Source organism: Elephantulus edwardii, unplaced genomic scaffold (genome assembly GCF_000299155.1).
Source record: "Elephantulus edwardii isolate Elephantulus edwardi_28Jun2011 unplaced genomic scaffold, EleEdw1.0 scaffold00034, whole genome shotgun sequence".
Taxonomy (NCBI): domain Eukaryota; kingdom Metazoa; phylum Chordata; class Mammalia; order Macroscelidea; family Macroscelididae; genus Elephantulus; species Elephantulus edwardii.
The window spans coordinates 19836585-19847582 of record NW_006399784.1 but is presented as its reverse complement, the minus strand read 5'-3'; positions in this window follow the sequence as shown (position 1 = coordinate 19847582).

The window sequence follows — 10998 nt, the reverse complement described above, 5'->3', positions numbered from 1 at the left end:
TCCTGCTAACTGAAAGGCCCAGACTCTCTGTTGGTTTGAATTCACCAACTGTTCCAAGGGTGGAAGGTGAGCAGTCTCCTACATTAAGACTTATGGCCTTGAAAGTCTGGTGGAGGGTTTCTACATGTTAGAATCACTTTATAACAGTGGTTTGAGTGAGAATGCCAACATAATACGATATCATGTATGGTAAAGCAGGAGGCCAACAAAAACAAGGGAAACATGCAATGAATTGACATGGGAACACAACAACAAGCACCATAGTAATGATATGGACTGGACCATGTTTACTTAATGATATGGACTGGGCAATATTTACTTCTGTCTGTTATACATCAAGTCACAAGAGGTTAGAACCAACTGGGCAACAATTTAAAATAACAATAGAAAAACAACAATAACAAAACCAAACCCTCTCTCCATCAAGCTAATTCCAATGAACAGTGACACTTTAGAATGTGGCTCTGCTAACCCCCAAATTATGCCTTTCTTGCAGTTCTAATTCATCAAGGACTCCAGGATATAAAGATAGACAAGTCTCCTTCCATGGGATTCACAGCCTTGGAAAACCACTGCAGCGTCAGCCATGAGCAGATTCTCACTTGAGGGCAGTGAGTAAGATTGATCATATAGGGTTTTCAAGGCTATAAATCTTTATAGACACAGACTGCCACATCTTTCTCCTGAGAAGTAGATGGTGGGTTCAAACTACATATCTTTTGAATAGCAGTGGACCCCTATAACCACTGTGTCACCAGAACTCCTTAACAACATAAACAATGTTGTTGTTGTTGTTATGTACCGTCGAGTTGCCTGCTACTCATAGCGACCCTATGTACAACAGCCCTAAACTCCGCTCTGTCCTGTGCCAATCGCACTGTCTCCGACACTCCCATTCTGATTATTCCAGTCACTGAATCAATCCACCTCATAGAGGGCCTTCCTCTCCTGTGCTGTCCCTCCACCCTACCAAGCATGATGTCCTTCTCCAAGGACCGGTCTCTCCTCACAACCATGTCCAAAGTATGTTAAACGGAGCTTCAGTATCCTTGCCTCCAAGGAGCCACCCGGTTTAACCTTTTCCAGGACAAATCTGTTTGTTTTCCTAGCAGTCCATGGTATTCTCAATTTTCTTCTCCAGCACCACAGCTCAAAGACATCAATTCTCCTTCTATCCTTGGCCATTGTCCAACTCTCTGATGCATAACAAGTGATTGCGAAGACCATAGCCTGTATCAGATGCACCTTAGTCTCCAGAAAGACACCATTGCTCTTCAGCACTTTGAAGAGGTCCCTAACAGCAGACTTTCCCATGGCAATGTGCCTTTAAATTTCCTGGCTGCTGGTGCCAAGAGTGTTGACTGTGGAGCCAAGCAAACTAAAGCTGTGTACAATCTCAATCTCTTCACCATCCATCCTGATGCTGCCAATTGGTCCAGTGGTGAGAATCTTTGTCTTCTTGACATTGAGCCTCAGTCCATATTGTAGGCTGCAGTCCTTGACGCTCTGCAGCAGGCGCTTCAGGTCCTCTTCAGTTTCAGCAAGCACAATACCTTTGTAATTCTTTAGTAGAACTCAAAATTCTCTGTTCATGTTAACCCATGAATTTTCAAAAGATTCCTGAACGTGAAGGAAACTTTACTTAGCTATAACTCATTTTTCCAGTTGGGTCAAAGTAAGACAAGAAAATGTGGACTTACCCTGTGTCTCTCAACTCATCCCTGCAGGCAGAAGCTTCAGCTCAGCTTGTGCTCTTCTGTTGCCCCCAGTTTTCTCTTCTCCATGCAGCTCCAGCCCCAGTGACAGAACATTAATATAAAGCAGGTCTTTTTTTCAAAGAACAATTAACTGTTGATTGTCCATTACTAATGTAACACAAATTCTGCACAGGAAACTAAAGTCCACATATATTCCAACACTCAGCGTTAGCCATTAATGTCAACCTGTTCACACATTCCTGTCTCCTCAGCAACTACTGCTGTTTTCCTTTGAGAAAAATTCTAGCAATGTGATGAATTAATTTATGATCTTTAACTATTCATAATATATCTGGGGGTTGGTAAAGCTCAAGTTTCTTTTTTATAGAATCATGATAAAATTTTAAAGTACTCCTGTAGAAAAGCCATGAAATTTCTTTGTGGTCTTTTCTTTTGGGGTTTTGTTTTTTTTTTTTGCTTTGTTTTTTGTTTGGTGGGTTTGGGTTTTTTTGGTTTGGTATTTTTTTTACAAAATTTCTATGTTCCTGTCTTGCTTTTAGGTTGCAAACATTAAACTGATATTTTATAACATGCATCTGACATGCAGAACAGTGAATGTACTTTTTCATAGTCCTCTGTTTTAAAGAGGATGATTTCTTTTCCAAGAAATAAATCAACTATAGTCCATCAAAAAAAAATGTATCTTAAAGTGTAATACTGGGGGGGTGGGTGGAAGCAGAGGGGTGAGGATGGCTGGGGAGGAGTCTGTTAATCATAAGGTCACACAATTTGATTTGTGTGGGTGGTGAAGGAAATGGGAAAGATCTTGTGTGAAAAACACTGTATTCAGACTTTGAAAATAAATCAGTATAAAATTTTTAAAAAGGGAAAAAAGAGATTAAGGTACACCTAAAGAAAAAAAAAGCATAGCATTATCTTTAAGGACAAATATTGCATAAGACCATTATTGTAAAACAGAAGGCTAACTGGTAAGATGGGTATGGATATTCAAAGAGGGAAGGTTAGGAGGCATTAGGGCAGGGTGTTGGGGAAACCAAGGGGTCACAGAGTTTGGTGGGTAGAGAGAGGGGGTGAAGGAATTAAGAAAGATACAGTGGGATCCGAAAAGATAAAGTAATAGTGGGCATAGATATTGGTGATCAATTTTATTTTAAAAAGTACAATATGAATAGAAGAAAAAAAACAGCAGAGGAAAAAGTCATAGTACTAGGTTTTAATTGTTATGCGTCAGAGAGTTGGACAATGACTAGGGAGGATAGAAGGAGAATTGATGCCTTTGAGTTGTGGTGCCGGAGAAGAGTATTGAGGGTACCATGGACTGCTAGGAAAACAAACAGATTCATCCTGTAGAGGGTTAAACTGGGCAGCTCGTTGGAGGCAAGGATTCTAACATACTTTGGACATTTTGTAAGTAGAGACCAGTCCTTGGAGAAGGAAGTCATACTTGGGAGGGTGGAGGGACAGCACAAGAGGGGAAGGCCCTCTATGAGGTGGATTGATTCAGTGACTGAATCGGGGGTGGGGGGAGTAATCAGGAGGGGTATATCAGAGGCAGTGCTATTGGCACAGGACAGAGCAGAGTTTAGGGCTGTTGTATGAAGATAAGGTCTCTATGAGTTGCAAGCAAATCTAGGGCACATAACAACTAGGTTTTATAGTTCATCTGGTCCTTCAGTTTTGTTTTCTGCCCTTCTGTTTTGTAGCAGCAATTCTCTCTTTTCAAAATAACCTTGTGTGGAAGTTTGCCACATTAAGTAGATAAAAGCTGAGCTTCATTGATTGAAGGAGGGGAAGATTTTGAACTCTGCCCTCCTAGCCTCTCTCTTGCCTTTTGAATTTCCAAGGAAAACAGTATGAAAACCTAAGCTCTTTACCAATCATTTTGTTTTACCAATTTCAAAACTGAAGCTCAGAAGGAAAACACTGTCATGGCCAAGGTCGAGCACTTGTAAATGACACAGCCAGGCCTGCAGTTATATTTCCTGGTTCCTGGATTTCAACTTCATCACGCTGTGTTGGTCAGACTTACCTTCTTTTCCCATTTGGCAAGTTGAGTTCCAGCTCTGAAGCTTTCACTGCCAAGAACACACCTGTGCAGTGAGATTCTTTTATCAGTGTCAGTTGTATTATGCAGGTATCTTAATTGTTCAGAATTCTTGGGCAGATTTCCACATTTCATATAAAAATGTTTCTGCTATGTTCTGAGTCCTTCAAAACTAAAAAACTCAAACACATTACCATTAGGTTGGAATTCACTAATAGCTGAACCTCCAACACGTTTTCAGAGGCTGTAAATTTCATGAGAAAAGATGGTCCATTTTCCTCCCAAGGTGCAGCCAGTAGATTTAAACCTCACAACTTCAGGTTGACCACACAATTCCTTATCCAGAGCTCCACTGTGGCACAAATAGTTAAGGACTCAATTGCCTGAAAGGTTTGAATCCACCAAGAGGTGCCTCTAATGGCAGGTTTGAAACTAGACTCCCGAAAGGTCACAACCTTAAAAATCCTATGGAGTAGTTGCACCCAGGGGAATGGATGAGTTGGAATCAACTCAACAACAACAGGTTATTTTGTGATGAAATATCTCTATGCTCTAATTCAATGGCCTTTCCTGTGTCTTTACATTCACTTCAGAAGTTTGTTGAAAATGCAGATGCTAAAGGAGATATGGGTCAGCCATTAACACCAACTGAGACTTGGAGGCTGAATTGTTGGGACATTGTCACTTTTCTTTACTTAGGTGGGATCAACTCCCTTCCAAGTAGCCACAGGAGAGGAGACAGGTATGTAGGTTGATCATTAGCACCAACTGAGACTTGGGTACTGAACTGCTAGAACCTGTCATTTTTCTGAGCCTTTCTTTATCTATTCTGGTGGGATCAGCTTCCTCCCAAATAGTCACAGGAAAGGAGACAGGCATGTATGTTGGCTATTAGCACCAACTGAGACTTGAGGACTGAACTGTTAGGAATTTGTCACTTACTTGGACATTTTCTGTGGGAAAAATATTCCAAGCAGTACTCCTGAGACTTTGTCCACTCTTGTGGAAAACTACCCTTCCAATCACGCTATATGACAGGAGAGAGAAGTGGGCCCATCACAGCTGCGCAAAGGGAGAAACCCTAACTCCATGACCCTCAAAGGAGAATAAGATAAGAAGCTTGTCACAAGAAAATGGAGAATAAAGTTGCCCAAAGATGACAAGCAGAGAAGAGTGTCATTTGGAAACTGAACTGGGGGCAATACTTAAAGTTGAAGCTTATCAATAGCTTCATAAAGATCAGGAACTGTCAACAACCTGCACAAACACAACAGTAACTGCCTCACACATTCCAAGAATAATTTCACATCATGTCAAGGAAGCAATAGGCAGGTTCAAAATTAGAAAAAGCAAAACAAGGCTACCCCTAAAAAAGCAGAATAGATTGCAGACCCAGTGAGTACACCAGAGATAAGGAGGCAGAAGAAATCTTTCAATGTGGGGTTACATGAACTACTATTGAAGAAGTTAAAAATGATGGAAGAAAGAATTGAAATGATAAATAAAAATCACAAGGCAGAGAAGGTACAACAAAAGTATTACAAACAAGAGAAATACATGAAAATGCTATTAAGAATATCAAGATCAAACTAGAGAACTCGTCAGCATGCTGAAGGCACAAAAAAAAAAGCGAGAATAGAAAAGATGAAACAAAGAATCAGTGAACTAGAAGACAAGAACTCTAATGGGAACATGTTGTTGTGTTGTTGTTATGTGCCGTCGAGTCGTTTGCGACTCATAGCGACCCTATGTACAACAGCCCTAAACTGTGCTCTATCCTGTGCCAATCTCATTGCCCCTGACAAACCCATCCTGAGTACCACAGTCACTGAATCAATCCACCTCATAGAGGGTCTTCCCCTCCTGCACTGTCCCTCCACTCTACCCAGCATGATGTCCCTCTCCAAAGACCTGTCTCTCCTTACAACATGTCCAAAGTATGTCAGACGAAGCCCCAGAATCCTTGCCTCCAAGGAGCATCCTGGTTTAATCCTCTCTACGATGAATCTGTTTGTTTTCTTGGCAGTCCATGGTACATTCAATACTCTTCTCCAGCACCACAGCTCAAAGGCGTCAATTCTCCTTCTATCCTCCCTAGTCATTGACCAACTCTCTGATGCATACCAGAAGAAAAATCAGAAAGAAGACAGAATAAAAATGAAGAAAACATTAGAACCATGTGGAATAACATTAAACTGAACAATTTACATGCAATCTGAATTCCAGAACAGGAAGGGTAGGGGGAGAAAAGCATTGAGAAAATGGTATAAGAGATACTAGAACAAAAACTTCCCAGAAATCATGAAAAATGAGAAATCTACATTTGAAGCTCAGTAAACACCAGAAAATATAGGCTCCAACGGAAAAACATCAAAACGTATCACAGTCAAATTCTCCAAAATAAAAAATAAGTATAAAATATTAAAAACAACATGAGAAAGAGTCACCTAAAAAAAAGAACCAATTAGATTAAGAGCTGACTGCTCAGCAAAAACTATGTGAGTGAGAAGACAATGAGACAGCATAATAGAAAGCTGGGAGAAAACAATTGCCAGCCCAGGATCCTGTACTCAGCAAAACTGTCCATAAAGTATCAAAGAGAAATTAGGTCATTTGCAGAAAAGTAGGAACTTAGGAATTTGTGCAAACAAGAACAAGTCTATAAGAAATAATAAGGGAAGCCCATTACACAGAAGATTCTATATAGATACTAGAGAACACCTTGCTTGAGCACTATTGGGTTATGGAAGATATAAAAAATGAAATTAAAAAGTTTTGTGAAATGAGTGAAAACTAAAACACAATATATCACAACCTCTGGGATATAGCTAAAGCATTCCTCAGTGGGTTATTTATACCAATAGGCAAACACACACAATAAAGAAGAGAGCAAAACAACTCCAGCATATAGAAAAAGAGCAACATTAGAATCCTCCGTCTTTAGAAGAAGAAATACTGAAAGGACAAGAGCAGAAATCAATGGGATAGAAAACATAAAAACAATCAAAACCATCACCAATACCAGAAGCTATTCTTCAAAAGGGCCAATAAAGTCAATAAACTACTGATGAACTTAACAAAATGAAAGAAAGACACAAATAAGTAATGAAAGAGGTAACATCACAACAATATCAGATAAAATGAAATTGATATTCATGGAATATTATAAAAAGTCTGATAAATTTGAAAACCTAGAAAAAAAGGACAAATTCCTAGAAACACACACCCAACCCAGATTGACTCAAACAGATGTAGAACACTTAAACAGATCTATCACAAAATAAGAAATTGAGCTGGTCATAAAAAACTCCCTCTCCCAGAAAAAATCCTGTGTTAGACAGCTTCACGGATGAATTCTACCAACATACAGAGATGAACTATCATAAATTCTGCTTGAATTATTTTTAAATATAGAAAGATAAGAAACAACCTCAGAGTTATTCTAGAATGTAGGCATAACCCTAATACCAAAACCAGGCAAAGATATTACCAAAGAATAAAACTGTAGACTAATATCTCTCATAAACATAGGTACAAAAATCTTTACCAAAAGCCTGGTTAATAGAATACAACATATAAAAAAATAGTCGTTACTAAATGGGATTCATAACAGGTATGAAAGCATGGTTCAACATAAGAAAAACAATCAATGAAATTAATAAAATTAACAAAGAACAAGAACCATATGTTCTTATCCATTGATTCTGAAAAAGTCTTTGACAAAATCCAACACCTTTTCCTGATTAATAAACCACTCAACAAAATAGGAAAAGAAGGGTATTTCCTTACATAAAAAATTACCTCCTATGAGATTAACTGTCTCTGAAAACTCTAAGAAGGGTCAGTTATGGGTCAATTCTGACTTGACACTACACAGCCACAATGCAACAATGAAAAGTATGTATTAAAAGCTAAGAGCCAATATAATTTTCAATGGAGAAAGACTAAAGGAATTCCCCTTGTGAACAAAGACCAGACAAAGATGCCCACTATCACAATTCCTATTCAATATTATATTGACAATCTCCATACAGATAACAAATTTATTTCTCGAGGGTATTGAAAAGGCAATTCTCAAGTATATTTGGAAAGTAAAGAGAACTTGAACAAGCAAATCACTCCAGAAAAATAAGAATGAAGTGGGAGGCATAGAACTCCCTCCTCTCCAAACCTACTGTAATAACAAAAGGAGCATAGTACTGGTACAACGACAGAAACATAGACCAATGGAACAAAATATAAAACCCAGAAGTTAACCCATCTATTTATGGTCAACAGATACTCGACAAGGAAACAAAATATATCAGATGAGAAAACGACAATCTCTTCAACAAATAGTACTGGCAAAACTTGAGTGCTACTTGTAGAAAGTGAAAACAAGATCCACATCTTACATTGTACTAAAAAATCAACTCAAGATGGATCAGAGACCTGGGGTGTAAAGTCCAAAACCATAAACATCAGAAGAGATAAATTTGAGCCAAGCTTAGAAGGCCACGTCTATGGTAAAAAGAAGCTGTCAAATACAGCCAGAATTATACTACTGGGATAAGATAAAATTGATTAATGAGAGCTTCTAAAGATTAAATCCCTGTGCATGTTAACAACAGTTTCCAGTCGGGTGAAAAGAAAACTTACTGTCTGGGAAAAATTACTTGGCAATATCATCTCGAACAATGGTCTCATAACAAAAGTTTACAGAATCCTACAAGGGATCCACAAGAAAAAGACTGAAAACGCAATTACAAAGTGGTCAAGAGACATGACAAGACTTTTCACAAAGGAAGACATTCAGGTGGCCAACAGACACACGAAGAAATGCTCGAAATCACTAAGAGAGCACACGTAGAATAGAATAATAGATACGGCAACTGGGGCTAAGACCTCAAATTTGGAAACACAAAGGAAGAGAAACAGTTGTAAGCAGAAACTAATGATTAGAACATAGAACATGAGAAGCATAGATGGAAGAAAACGAAATATCATTAAGAAAGAAATGGAACACATAAATATTGACATATTAGGTCTTAGCGAAATGAGATGCATTGGCAAGGGACATTTTAAATCAGATGACCATATGATTTATTATGCCAGAGAAGAAAACATGAGGGGGAAAAATGGGATCACTTTCATAATTGATGGAACATGCAACCAAGATGCATTAATAATTAATGGTGACTGGAATGCAAAAGTTGTGAACCAGGAAGTGGAATCAGTAGTCAGAAAATATGAACTTAGTGACGAAAGTGAGGCTAGGGATAGAATGATAGAATTCTGCACAATCAATGATTTATTAACTGCAAATGTATATGTATGAAACATAAGCTGAAGGAATGAAAGAACAAATGCAAGCCCTGAGTTGCAATACTTAAGGATGCTATGGGCAGAATATTGAATGATCCAGGAAGCATTAGATGAAGATTGAAGGAGTATACAGAGTCACTATACCAAAAAAAAATTGGCTGGCACAGAAGAATTTAAGGAAACAATCCATAATCAAGAGGCAATGGTGATGAAGGAAGAAGGAAGAAGTTCTGGCTGTTCTTAAGGACTTGGCAAAAATTAAAGCCCCAGGAATTGATACAATATCAATTGACGTATTTCAACAAACAGATGCTGCCCTGGACGTGCTCACTAGGTTGTGCCAAGAAATGTGGAGGACAACCACCTGGCCAACTGACTAGAAGAGATCCATATTTATTCCTATCCCCCCAAAAGGTGACCCAACAGAGTGTGAAAATTGTCAAACAATTATCGCTAATGTCACACACAAGCAAAATCCTGCTGAAAATGATCCAAAAATGACTGAAACAATACATTGCCAGAGAACTACTAGAAATACAAGCTGGGTGTAGAAGAGATTATGGCACTAGGGACATTATTGCTGATGTCAGATGGTTCTTGGCAGAAAGCAGAGTATCAGAGAAATGGTTAACCTTGAGGAGAATAGGAATCCCAGAACACTTGATTGTGCTAATGTGAAACCTATACTTGGACCAGGAAGCAGTCCTCAGAACAGAGCAAGGAAACACTGCATGGTTCAAAATCAGGAAAGGAGTGCCTCAGGGATGCATCCTATCTCCATACCTTTTCAATCTGTATGCAGAGTGGATCATTCAGGAGGCTGGGCTTTATAAGGAGAAATGTAGCATCAGGATTGGAGGATACAAGCTTGCTTGCTAAAACTGAAAAGACGCTGAAGTGCTTGCTGCAAAAGGTCAAGGACTGTAGTCTTTAATATGGATTGAAGCTCAACATCAAGAAGACAAAAATTCTCACCCATGGGCCAATTAGCAGTATCATGATAGATGGAGAAGAGATTGAGATTACTAAGAATTTCAGCTTGCTTGACTCCACAATCAACAATCTAGGCACCAGCAGTCGGTAAATCAAAAGGCAAATTGCATAGGGAAAATCTGTTATCAGGACCTCTCCAGAGTACTGAGAAACAACGATGTCAGTCTAGAGACTAAGGTGCACTTGATCCAGGCCATGGTCTTCACAATTACTTGTTATTCATCAGTGAACTGAACAATGACTAAGGATTACAGAATTGATGCCTTTGAATTGTGTTGCTGAAGAAGAGTCTTGAATCTACCATGGACTGTTAAGAAAACGAATAGGTCTGTCTTGGAGACAGTGAAACCACGTTTCTCTTTGGAGACTAGGATTTTGAAGCTCCATCTCACATACATTGGACGTGTGGCCAGGAAGGACCAGTCCTCGAAGACGGACATCATGCTCAGAAGGGTAAACAGACAGAGCAGGAGAGGAAGATTATGGAAGAGATGGATTAATACAGTAACTGAGGCAATAGTAGTAGGTTTGTCGAAGTCAGTGATGGCTCAGGACACGGAGGGCTTCAGAGCTGTTGTACATACCCGTGCTATGAGTCAACAGCACATAACAGCAACAAGAGATATAAAAATTAAAACCATAATGAGATACTGTCTCACCTGAATAGCAGTGTCAAAGTTAACAGGACAGCAAGCAGTAAATGTTGGTAAGGATATGGAGAGATAACTCTCATCTACTGCTGATGGGATTGTAAAATGGTACAACCACTCTGGAAGGTTTTCTGGCATTTTCTTTAAAAGAAATCCGTATGATCCAGCAATTCCACTCCTAGGAATACTCTTCAAGAAAATTAGAAAGCCGATACAAATGGAAATTTGCATATCAATGTTCAAAGTAGCGTTATGAGAACAGTCCAAATGTCCAATCACAATAAAAAAT